Source organism: Nycticebus coucang, chromosome 7 (assembly GCF_027406575.1).
Source record: "Nycticebus coucang isolate mNycCou1 chromosome 7, mNycCou1.pri, whole genome shotgun sequence".
In the NCBI taxonomy this organism is placed as follows: Eukaryota; Metazoa; Chordata; class Mammalia; order Primates; family Lorisidae; genus Nycticebus; species Nycticebus coucang.
Genome location: NC_069786.1, coordinates 54,645,007 through 54,657,746, shown reverse-complemented (window position 1 = coordinate 54,657,746; position 12,740 = coordinate 54,645,007). Strand labels below are relative to the sequence as shown.

The 12,740-nt window shown below is 44.0% G+C and overlaps 1 protein-coding gene across 7 annotated transcripts in view; it reads right to left on the bottom strand.

Annotated features, from left to right (window-relative positions):
• Window positions 1–12,740, bottom strand: part of TANC1 (tetratricopeptide repeat, ankyrin repeat and coiled-coil containing 1) — a 270,909-nt gene that overhangs the window by 136,999 nt on the left and 121,170 nt on the right. The window lies entirely within an intron of this gene.

Genomic DNA, 12,740 nt, shown 5'->3' with positions numbered 1-12,740 from the left:
AATTATTTTCCCATCATTATTATTAGGAAATGTTTGCCCTCTGAGAAAAAAAAACTTAAGCTTAACTACTCAATCATCAATCAGCTCTGCCTCATATCCCTTTCTGTACCACCTCAGCTGGTCTGGTTTTATTCTTAACAAAGGGTCCAGAAAGCCAATGATGTGAGATAAGATCAATTTCAAGATCGATGTATGAATGATGCACAGGAAGCCTTGATTTCAGCTAAAGTAAGGGAGGAATTTATTGGCCTTCCATGGGTATCAGTGGAATAGATTCAGCCGCCAACCCTTCCAGACTCCCTAGTCTCCCCTGTTCCTCTCCAATAAGAAAAGTCTAGGAAGATCTAGTCCAGCTCCACATTCCTCCCCAGCACCATCCTCTGTTCTCTCACCCTATCTGCTCTGCACTCGGTAACACAGGGCCCACCCTCCTAAAGCTCAACTTGCCCCAAACCAATCCTGGGACTGAAACACGTCTCACCTCTTAGGAAGGTTCCCCTTAGTACACAACCCCAAAATGAACTTGGGGACATATAAGCTTACCATTATGAAATTAGACATTTTAGGGTAGAGAGACCCCCTCAAAAAAATAGAGGATGGAATCATAGTGTAGAATGTATAGAAAGAAAAGAATATCTTAGCCAGGACCAGCCTCTCAAAAAAAAATACAGCCAGGAGTATTTAGATAACATGCTCCGCTCCTATTGCTCCTCCTACCCATTAACTTTACCACCCCTGCCCTTAGCATGTACTAGGAACTGGGGATGTGCAAGGAAAGGTAAGTCATTACTTTTGCTGATTGGAGAGCATCACATTCTAAGTAATGGACAGCAGAACATGAAAGATATTAAAGTTTTCCACATCAAACCAGTTTCTCTAACAAAAGTTATTCAATTGTTCCTTGCCCTGCTTTCCTTCCATCAAAAAAATTCGAGGACTAGATTTGAAAAAAAAAGATAAGTGACAGCTGTCCAACCAGGTGGGAACTCAATTTTTGCAGATCTTTCTATACAAGGCTAAAAACGTGAACTGTCAAGTTCCAGGCTGCATTGTTGTTTTTATTTTCCGTGTTAGGAGCCATGCGGAGGTGGCAGAGTCACTCCCTCCACAGATGCGGGCACAGGCTCATGCCTTACTTTCCAAGGCAACTCAAAACCAGCAGAGCTGTGAACAGAAAAGCTTCATAATGGGTAAGTCAGCAATGCCAGAAAGATAACTTCGGTCTCACCTGGGCCAGCTACGCATGAAGGCGTTTTAATAAACTTGGGAAACCTAAAGATTTATCACTAACTGCCCAAATGACTGGCATTTCAAGGAGAAAAAAAAACAAACAAACAAAAAAAACGAACATTTAGAAAGCCCTCACTGGAATTAGAAAAACAAGGGCATTCTACAAATGCCTAAGACAAAGCTCTGTGTATAAGAGAGGGGAGCTGGCAGCACTTAGAGGCCCTTCCTTCCTTGAGTCCATACAGTGATAGTCCCTCCCTGGGTCCCTACAACCCCCACTCACACAGTCTCCCTAGCCAGCACTGGAAGATACAAGGGCCAGTCTACCACCACTGTGCATGAGCCTGGAATCTCTCAGAAACACATCCTGAAGCCATTGGCCAGGGTATAGAGCTTCCTGGCTGCACTGCACCGCCCCCCCCCCCCCCCCCCCGCCAGCCTGTCTCACAAGGAACATCTCATAAGGCAGAGCTGGGGCTGCACCATAATGCCAGCCCCCTAGGGCTGGATGCCTTCTGCCTTGGCAAGACCTATGAAAGCAGAGGGACAGTTATTTTCCCTGGTCCAACACCTCATTCTCATGGCTGATCACCACCAGCACCTTACCCTCATCTTAAGAATGCCATCAGGCACTTACTATGCTCACAAGAATAGCATCAGATCACCCAATATATGGACGTGTAGACAAGAAACATTACAAGACAGAGAAGAACTTGGAAGGTGCTAAGGCCACAGCCCATAGCCCACAGCCACAGGGTTACATAAGTAAGATGTGGAGGAGACCTTGAAGAGGGAAGACTGGTTTTCTAGGTGATTCGAAGAGAGCTACATTGCCCCGTGGCTGTGCTTACATAGCCTAAATTACAGCCCTGACTAGTCGAATGGCTGTGGGATGGCCTGTCTCCCTATACATGAATATTACTGCCCTTTACATAAAAGTAAAAAATAAAAACTCAGGTTTCAAGAACCTTAATTTGGATGGAGACGCTGAAGATAGAAATACATATACTGCCACCAGAAGTAAAAAAGAAATCATTACCGAGAAAAGGTTTGTTTTCCTAAATATTTTAGAATTCTCCACCATGATACAAGAGAAATTAGAGATTGAAGGGTAAAAGAGAATTAAAGAGTTTCCTAACTACAAATTCTGCCCATAAACTTTGTTTATAGTAAGCAAAGTAAATATTTTCCTTAACTGCAAATCTGGTGGAGCTGAGTTTCCACAGCATGCTGGAACCATGAGGCCCTTCAGCCTCTGGAGCAGCTGGGCCCCAGCGCTTTGATTTTATGCAAGCTGCAATAAAATGGGACTTACGGAGATGGGGCTTGCAGGAGGGGGTTTCTATCTCAAGTTTACTTTGCCATCTCTCCACAATACCAATCCCAAACATGTTGTTCTGTTTAATTTGTTTTTCAGGGGCGATTAAAAATCCCTAACTTCCAGCTTCATTTTACTAGAAAGGCACAGAGCAGGGAGAGTTTTGTGTCTGAACAGGAGACACAAAGCACAAAGTGGGGCGGTGCAGCCGCTCAGAAGCTAGAGACAGCACTCTGGAGCCAGGAGCTTTAACTGCGAGAGGGCAAGGGGGTTAAGGTCAAAGACAGAGCATCCACAATGACGCCAGAGGCAGAGAGTGAAAATCTTAGGGGCGTCCACATGAACAATACGATATTGGTTCTGGGCAACAGGACACCAGAAATTCTCCAGTTGACTTAACATTCCTCAGCAGATGCTCAAAGATGTTAAAGAATTAAATATGTTTCATGGCACCAACCAACACAGCTGGCAGTTTTCTTTCAGCCTTGAATAGATTTTTCGTTTAGCTGTGACCTATTTCATTCCCCATCTCAATTAAGTGATGGGAAGCATACTTCAATCACCCTTCCTGTTGTGGCAGCAGCAATACCCAGGCTGATAGGACAATGCATGCTCTCCAGGGTAGGAAAACCATGTTATCAATGACCAATGATTTACCAGGCCTCCTCCTGACAGGTATTTCCCATGCGGTAGTTACACACTGCGGACAGTCACACCTACCCCAGCGTGCTCTCCACCTCAGAATCTAGTCCAGTCATGCTGTCTCTCAGACAGAAAAGCTGGGACCTAAGAGTTAATCTTGAAGAACAGGACCACATTCAAGAACTTTACTTTGGGGGGGAGGGGGGGAGAAGAGATCCCCCAAACAGACAAGTTTTGTAAAGAGTGAATATGTAAAGAGTCAGCACACTCTCAATGTAAAGGGCCCAACTTCAGGCTTTGTAGTTACATACAGTCTCTCTTAAACTAACATGCTTACAGACACACACATCCCTTTACTTAAAATCACCAATTCCCTGAAGTCCAAAAATACAAAACCAGAAAGGGCATGGGTGGACATTTATAAGGTTCTCTCAGTTTCTAAAAACTAAAGATACACATACAAGAAGTATAAGTCAAAGTTATGATGCGTAAAGATAATGGAATTAGCGAAGGGGATAAAGCAAGCCAGTAAGGCGCTTTAAATTGGCAGACACGGTTCTGAGAATAATCCTTTATTTTAAAATTTTTACACTGTTACAGATTGAAAACGGATTTCAATTTACACTGGAAGAAAATGTGAACTTGGGAGATGACTGCTGAAAGGTGGCGATACAGAACGGCACCCACTCTTCCACATCATAGATTAGAGTACATGGGAGCACAGGGCTAGAAAAGGCTTTTAAAAATGAGGGCGAGGAAGGCAGGGAGATGAAAGGAAAAGCATATTTCAGGAAGGGTACACGTGAGAAAGGCAAGGGTGAACTTGGACATTCAGGTAAATAGGTCTGCAGAGGCAGGAAGTAAGACTTCCATGTAGTGTACCATTGAAGTGGCTTGCAGGGGGCGGGGGATAGAAGCTTAGAATAGAAAGAGAAAGATGTTCTGTTTATTCAGTTCCAGAGAATGAGACTTGTGCAATACATTTAACTAGGGCATTAAATGTGTTAGGGCATCTTTTGTGCAATCTCTGCCTTAGAGTACACCAATGTTTCTCAAACTTACTTTCCATCATAAGGTTTTATAATCATATAACTTTTTTATATACACATAGAAGAATCTATATTCACAGAAAATTGGAAAAGATTTCCTCCACAAGATCCAGTATCATTTTTGGACCTTTCAGAAGGCTCCTTCTGCAACTAAAAGCACTTTAAACCATCTTATGTCTTACAGGATCTTCAAGTACCCCAGTCAGCACTACAAATCATTAACGTGTTTTCAGAAAGAAAGTTAAGATTAAAAGCGCATCTAAGAAAACAATTTTCAAAACCTTATTCAGAGAATCACAGCAAATTTTCAAACAGTATCACTAAGAAAGCAGCTAACCCTTCAGGGTACAGAAAAACCTAGCCAATAGGACAAGCTTATCCTTCAAAAATCTACCAAGAGCCTTCTAAGCAGAGGTCAGTAAATACTGCCTTCACAGTTTTATTCTCAATACTCAATGGTTGTACAACCAAATGTACAAACATGCTTTGCCCCAAAACAGATGAGTAAACATACTGGTATTTCCTCCTGAATTGTCAAAGTGTTTCCTCTAAGACTTGTCAGCCTATAAGAGTTTCTGTGCTTTAAAAATATGTGACCTCAGAAAATCTCCCATCCCCAAAACCCTGGAGGGTATGCTTTAAAAAAGCATAAAAGTGCTTTTTTTTGTGTATTGGGGGCCAGGACAAGTTTTTAGGTACCTTATATATAATATATATATTATCTCATTTAATCTTCACAACCACACCACAAAGTAGGTTGTTTCTAGTCTCTGTCCTCAGATGAGAAAACCAAGGCACACAAAGGAACAAGTGTCTTGCCCAGGACACTAGCAAACGCCAGTCAGTGCACCGTTTGATCCAGAGTTCACTGCCTCAGTCCTGCTCCCCTTCAAGAAGGCTACTGAGATAGGCTTCTGACATTACATCATTTCGTATCTTTAACAGGGAAATCCAAAAATAGCATATGTAGGTCTAAGGACAGTACTGGGCCACCATGAAAAGAAACTGCTCCCCCTTCTATTTTCACTTTTCGTGCCAGCTGGTTAATTAGCTATACAGAACTCCTGGAACACTCCATTTGGGAGGTGCCCAGGCGCAGCAATTGCTAATTTCCTCTCAGTCACACCTTATGCTGTCACCATACAAGCAAAGTGGATCCGAGATAGATGTTTAGTCACTGAGCACCCTAAATAGCTGCTTCTCCTCTCACCTGGGGCCGTACATAGCACTGGGGCCTGCTGCTTCTGCAGCAGGGGTGCGCTGGGGTCGGTCACTCCACCTGGCCATGAAGACCGAACAGCAGGCTGGCTGTAGTGGAAAGCAAGCTGGCAGGGTTCACCTTAAATGCGCATGGCATTCATTATTCTCCTTTATTGTATATTTTCTCGTCAGCACAGACTTGCCGCCTAGGTCCACGGAACATACCACTCGGATTCTGTGGCTCTGCCAGGCTCACCAGCACCACCGGACTGGAGCAGCAGCTCTCAACTCCCTCCACACAGATGGACCCCCAAACCCAGGGAGGGTGTTTTAACTGGTCGGAGAACAGGCCAGGCAATGGTCTTTAGAGCTCACCAAGTGATTCTAACATGCAACTATGTTTGAGAATCACAGAAGCAAGAAGGCTCACATAGGGACATGGATCAGTGAGCTATGATCACGCCATGGCACTCTACCCAGGGAGACAGAGTGAGACTCTGTCTCAAAAAAAAAAAAAAAAAAAAGATCTGGAATGCCTATGCCCCTGTCACAAGAAAAATTTGGAAGGGAAGAAAAGAAAAAGAAACTTCAGGGAACCTATACTCAATCACGTAGATGATTAGAATGTAAGTTGTCTAGCCGGGTGTTGTGGCAGGCACCTGTAGTCCCATCTACTTGGGAGGCTGAGGCAAGAGACTAGCTGAGTCCAAGAGTTTGAGGTTGCTGTGAGCTATGGACCCCACAGAATTCTACTCAAAGCACAGAGTGAAGCTATGTCTCAAAAAAAAAAATAACTAAAAAAAAATATGTAAGCTTCTATTATTAAAATGTGCATTCTCAGGGGCGGCGCCTGTGGCTCAGTGAGTAGGGCACGGGCCCTATATACCGAGGGTGGCAGGTTCAAACCCAGCCCTGGCCAAACTGCAACCAAAAAATAGCTGGATGTTGTGGCGGGTGCCTGTAGTCCCAGCTACTTGGGAGGCTGAGGCAAGAGAATTGCCTAAGCCCAGGAGTTGGACGTTGCTGTGAGCTGTGATGACACAGCACTTGACCGAGGGCCATAAAGCAAGACTCTTGTATCTACAAAAAAAAAAAAAAGTGCATTCTGTGAACATGTGTATGTGTGTATCCACACGTGTGTACATATGCATGCATACACAGTATATGTTTACTACCTGTATGGGTAAACATGCACACCCATAGGAGCATGGAGGGTCTCTAGGAGGACACACATGGAACTGGTAGCAGTGGTTGCCTCTGGGAATGGGAACTGACCACCTGGGAGCTTAGATGGTTTACATTTTTTTCTGTGTGCATATGTCTCCTATAAATAATTACATTTATATTTCTTAGACTGAGCTGTGTGATTTGGAGATCTTGAGGCTAACTGAGCTACCCACTATGGCCTAATTTGTCAAGTGGGTAAAATGAGGTTCTAGTCCACAAAGTAGGTGCTCAGAGCATGTGGCGCCCACTGCTTGCTCTCCAGAGACTTCGTGTGCAGCTAACTGCAGTGGGCACAGGACACAGGAGGAAGAAGAGACCAGAACCCTACTTGGAAGGTCAGACGCTACCAGCAAGGAACCCACCACAGTCCTGTCAGTAGTGGGCTCGCTGCTGTCTGCACTTCTCTCCCTCCACCCTTCTCTATCTCTCCCTTCCAGGTCCTGGTCATCTCTGCTGTCAGTGACCAAGTATGGGCACACTTGCAGATGCATGCTCAGACAGGGACATGGATAATCCAAAGCCCAGGGAAACATCAGGTCTGCTGGGGAAGGGCGAGGGAAAGCTAGGCACGGGGGTAAAGTGGAATGGGGGGTGGGAAGAAAGTGGAGTTAAAAGGGAAAGGAACGAGGCAGGCCGGGCATGGTGGCTCATGCCTATAATCCTAGTACTCTTGAGAGGTTGAGGCAGGGGGACTGCTTGAGTTCAGAAGTTCAAAACCAGCCTGAGCAAGACCCCACAGCCCGTCTCTACTAAAAACAGAAAAATTAGCGGGGCATTGTGCTGGGTGCCTGTAGTCCCAGCTACTCAGGAGACTAAGGCATGAGGATACTTTGAGTCTAAGAGTTTGAGGTTGCTGTGACCTATGGTCAGCCCATGGTACTCTATCCAGGGTGACAGAGTGACACTCTATCTCAAAAAAAAAAAAGAAAAAGAAAGAAAGAAAGAAAGGAGGCAGAACAGGATGATCTAGGCATTGAGAGGTAAAGGGAAGGGGGAACAAATTGACAAGAGGATAGGGTGGAGGGAGGACACAGGTGATAGAAGTAGGAAATCCTGTTTCTGTTTAAAACAGCATCTAGGCCAGGCACGATGACTCACATCTGTAATCCTAACACTCTGGGAGACCAAGACATGATTGCATGAGCTCACAGGTTCGAGACCAGCCTGAGCCAGACCCAGACCTCATCTCTAAAAATAGCCAGGTGTTGTGGCGGATGCCTGTAGTCCCAGCTACTTGGGAGGCTGAAGTCAGGGAATCGCTTGAGCCCAAGAGTTGGAGGTTGCTGTGAGCTATAAGGCCATGGCACTCTACTGACGGCAACAAAGTGAGACTTTGTCTCAAAACAACAACAACAACACTGCATCTGCTAGTGATCCTGGCAAAGCCTCTTCCAACACCCATGTAAAATATTTGAAACTACAAAGTCAAAGACAAAAACTCACAAGTGCAAAAAACTAAAACAAAAGAAAGGAATGATCAGAAAAGAAAAAATGTCTAGTAATCTTAAGGATGGCAAAGAAGCATCCTTTGTTGTTGCAACTAACACTTGGTGGCCTAACCGAGCTGCAATCTATGAAACATCAAAGCCCACCCCATCATGCGGGTGAAGATGTGAATCCCTCACCTTATGGTCTGCCTCTGTATCTCCAATCCAGGCCTACCAACAGATCTGATCAGTAATATATAGCTGATTAGCTCTTTTCATAAGCCTCCCTCAACCCCCCACCCCACATAATCAATGATGGGGGACTAAGAACACAGCTTACTAGTGAAAGGAAAGGGAACATCTTTGTGAAGACTCGAAGAAAGAAGACTGGAGGACAAAATTAAACTGCTCAGCAACCTCAGTAGACCATATGATAGCATGGCCTCTACATCCTTTATAGGGGGTTTCTTTTATGATCTTAGTCTTATAGACTAAAATGCGCTATACATATATTTATGCCATAGACTATTAAAGATAAGAAAAGGAAATTTAAAAAACAGTAACAAAATCATGACCCATATTTCCAGCAGCAAAACAAAATTAACACTATAGAAAATCCAGCCACCGATGAATAGAATAAGCTTGGGAAAGTTTCCCTAAAATGCAGAAAGAAAGGGCAAAAATTTTAACCATGTGAAAAAAGTTATAGATCTGGAAAATAAAAGGTGTTTCTGAGAAGAAATAAGGAAGAGATAAACTAATGCTTTAAAAAACTTACAAAATCAGTCGGGGTCCTGTATTCCTGGTACTCCGGGAGGCCGAGACAGGTGCCTTGCCTGAGTTCAGGAATTTGAGACCAGCCTGAACAAGAGCAAGACACTGTCTCTACTAAAAATAGAAAAAGTAGCTGGGCGTTGTGGCAGGCACCTGTAATCCCAGCTACTCAGAGGATGAGGCATTAAGGATTGCTTTAGTCCCAAGAGTTTGAGTTTGCTGTGAGCTATGACGCCATAGCACTCTACCCAGGGAGACAGAGAGAGACTCTATCTCAAAAAAAAAATTAAAAAAAAAATAGAAACCAATAAAATAACTTATATCTCAGAAAAAATTTTTTAAAAAATTAGAAACCAATAAAATAACTTACAAATTATCACAGGCATCCTGGTAAGTATTTTTTTCAGTACTTAATAGGAGTCAAAACCACAAAGACAGTGAAAGGGACCAGAACCTGGCTGCACTCAGACATCTTACGTTGGTTTCCTAGAGCTACTATAACAAAGTGCCACAGACCAGGTGGCCTAAACAACAGAAAGTTATTTCCACCTGGCTTATTGTACCCTCAATGAATCCCCAACAATAAAAATAATAATAATAACAATAAATAAATAAAAAAAGAAAGAAAGTTATTTCCTCATGGATCTGGAGTCTGTAAGTCCAAAATTAGGGTGTAAGGCAGGGTCGTGATTGCTCGGAAGCCACTAGGGCAGAGTCTAGTCCACGCCTTTCTCTTAGTTTCCGGGGTTGCCCTCAACTCTGGACATTCCTTGGCAGATAGACTGATCACTCACATCTGTGCCCACGTCATCGCACGGCCTGCTCCCTCTCTTCTAAGGACAACAATCATGTTGGGTTAGGGCCCACCCCAATCCAGTGTGACCTCATCTAAACTTGGTTACATCTACAAAGACCCTATTTCCAAATAGAGTGGTTCTCACAGGTGTCCAGGGTCTGGACTTCACTGTACCTTTTCTGGGAACACAATTCCATCTACAACATTCAAAGCCAGAAGTCAAAAGAACAACATCTATTATCTATTATACAATACCTAAGGGAATGAAAAGCATGACCAAATCTAAAACTGCACTAAGTTTTCTATTATAAATCATATCAACCCCCTGAAAAAAAACTTCCCAAAGGCTAAGAAAATGCACAACCTATTTGTCCTTCTGAAGAAAAAAAAAAAAGGCTACTAAAGACTCAAAATTAACTACTTGACAGTGAGAACACTGTGTTGTTGTTGTTTTTTAATGCAATAAACTCTATAAAAACCCTATCCTAGAAGCCCTTCTAGGGCTTCACTCAACTGTCTCTCTTTTACTTCTCCCTTCTCTTTCAGAAAGTGTGGTTTTTGAACCATGTCTTTTACCCCATAGTGCAAAAAGAATCTCTCACCTTATCTGGCAACCTCTTAAAACAATAACTGGCAGTGTCCTGCCAGGATTCTGATAATAATAGCTCACTTTCTTTTTTTTTTTTTTTTCAAACTTGCCTGGGACAAAAGACAGGGAAGGTTCTCTTTACCCCAACCCACCCCTCTACACAAACAAGAGCAGCACAGAACACCGCAATGACCACCTTCATTGCCAAGGGACTGCAATTACAAAAAAAGAAAAATCAGAGTTTATCATATGGTCACCATTTTTTAAAAATCACATGGATAAACATTTAAGCCACTATACGCCATCTTCCGTGTGAGGATCACGGAAAAGTAAGACACACAACCCCCAAACTAGAAGGAAACACAATAAGATGCTGATTGCGATTATTTTTCAGGGAGTGGAAGTCTGGCTAGTTTTTCCCCTTCCTTTTACATTTGCAGTTTGATATATATATTTAAACACTTTCCTAATTAAAAGAGACTATTTTCTAAGTTAAAAGACACTGTGTATCCATCTCCTATTACCTTCCCCAGCAAGCTACTCCACTGCACAGCTGTCAACTTCCTGCGATTCCTGCTTTCCTGAGTCCTCTTCCCAGGAAGGAGGGAGCTTACTCTTCCGTTATCCAGGCACCCTGAGCTGTGGCCACTATTAACTCAATCCACCTGGCACAGACCTGCCCATATCCAGGTCTCACTGATGTCAGGGGGTCTTCCGTGTTGACTGTTCTCAGAACGAAATTCTGAACTGGCTGCCCCCTGCAGCCACTGCATGGCCCAAGATGCAGTGCCTCCCCCCAGGGACTTTGGCACATTTCTAAGGAACCTCACTGAGCCAGCTGTCTACACTGTGGTCTCCCTGTCTTCTACATCCGGTCTCTAGCAATTAATGCTTTTCTTAACATTAAACTTTCTCCAAACAACCCAAATGTACCCTCTTAATTTGTAATAACAGAGAACTCACTTTTGTCACAGAACCTTGAGGTTAACGTGAGAAATGACAATGGTAGGGTCCGCATGCTCCACATGGTACAGCTATTGTCCATGGTACCCATGGAAACGTGCAACGCGGCAGCCAGAGGACCATGACTCCCCCAGTGAGCTATCTGGCTCCTAAAGCCATTCTCCATCTGAATTATTGGCAGAGGCCCAACCATTATTACCAGAGATCACTCACCTTCAAACTTATGTTAAGTAAGTACCTGAGCAGTGTGTCAGGATTTATATTGAGTTCTGTTTTAACTATGTATGTACACCCATTAAAGTATCTGCCCCTAAGGGTTAAGCCAGCACATTTTTTTGTGGGGGGAGACAGAGTCTCCCTCTGTCAGCCAGACTGGAGAAACATCAGCCTAGCTCATACTAACTGCCAACTCCTGGGTTCAAGTGATCCTTCTATCTCAGCCTTCCAAGGAGCTGGGACTAGAGGCACCTGCCACCATACGCAGATGATTTTTTTGGTTTTAGTAGAGACGGAGTCTGGTTCTTGCTCAGGCTAGTCTGGAACTCCTGAGCCCAAGATATCCACCTGCCTCAGCCTCCCAGAGTGCTAGGATTACAGGCACGGGCCCTCCCTACCTGGCCAAGCTAGCAATTATTAAGCGCTTACTTTGTGCCAGACACGGTGCTGAGCACTTTACGTACATGTATGTATTAGTCCATTTTGTGTTGCTATAAAAGAATACCTGAGATTAGGCCATTTATAAACAAGAGAGGATTATTTAGCTCATGGTTCTACAGGCTGAGAAATTCAACGGCATGGCCCTGGGATCCGGAGAGAAGCGGGCTTTTGTGCTGCTTTACAAAACGATGAAGAAGGTCACAGACATATGCGAAGAGAAGAAAACCTGAGGGGCACCCTGGCTTTCATACAACCACCCTCCTGGGAACTAATCCACTGCAGTGAGAACAAATCCCATCTCACCAGAGGGAGAACTCATTCACTATGGAAAAAGCTGAACCAAGCCATTCACGTGGGATCTGCTCCCATAACTCAAACACCTCCCACAGGCCCTCACCTCCCAACACTGCCTCTAGAGATCAAATTCCAGCATGAGTTTTGGTGGGGACAAACCAACCAGAGCAGTACATTAACTTACATAGTCAACCTCTTCCTTTTGAAGTAGATGCTGTCACTGCACCCTTGTTTAGATGAGGAAACTAAGGTTTGTGGGGGAGGGCTAGGTAAATTGCCTGGGATCCCACAGCCGTAAGAGGTGAATCTGGATTTGAACCCAGGCAGTCTGACTCCAGAGTCAGAACACTCAATCCCACGATTACACTGGACTGTTACCCCAGACAGTGGATTCCCCAACCAACACCCGCACAACGAGCATGGAACATTGCTCAGTGCTTAAGAAATTCTGACTTATCCACAGATAATTTAGCAAGTCACGTTTCTCTGAATGATAATCATCAGGAACATTCTGTCATCTTGGACATGCTGACATTTTGGGGGTGGAAAATAAGTGGAGGGGAAAAAAAGACTT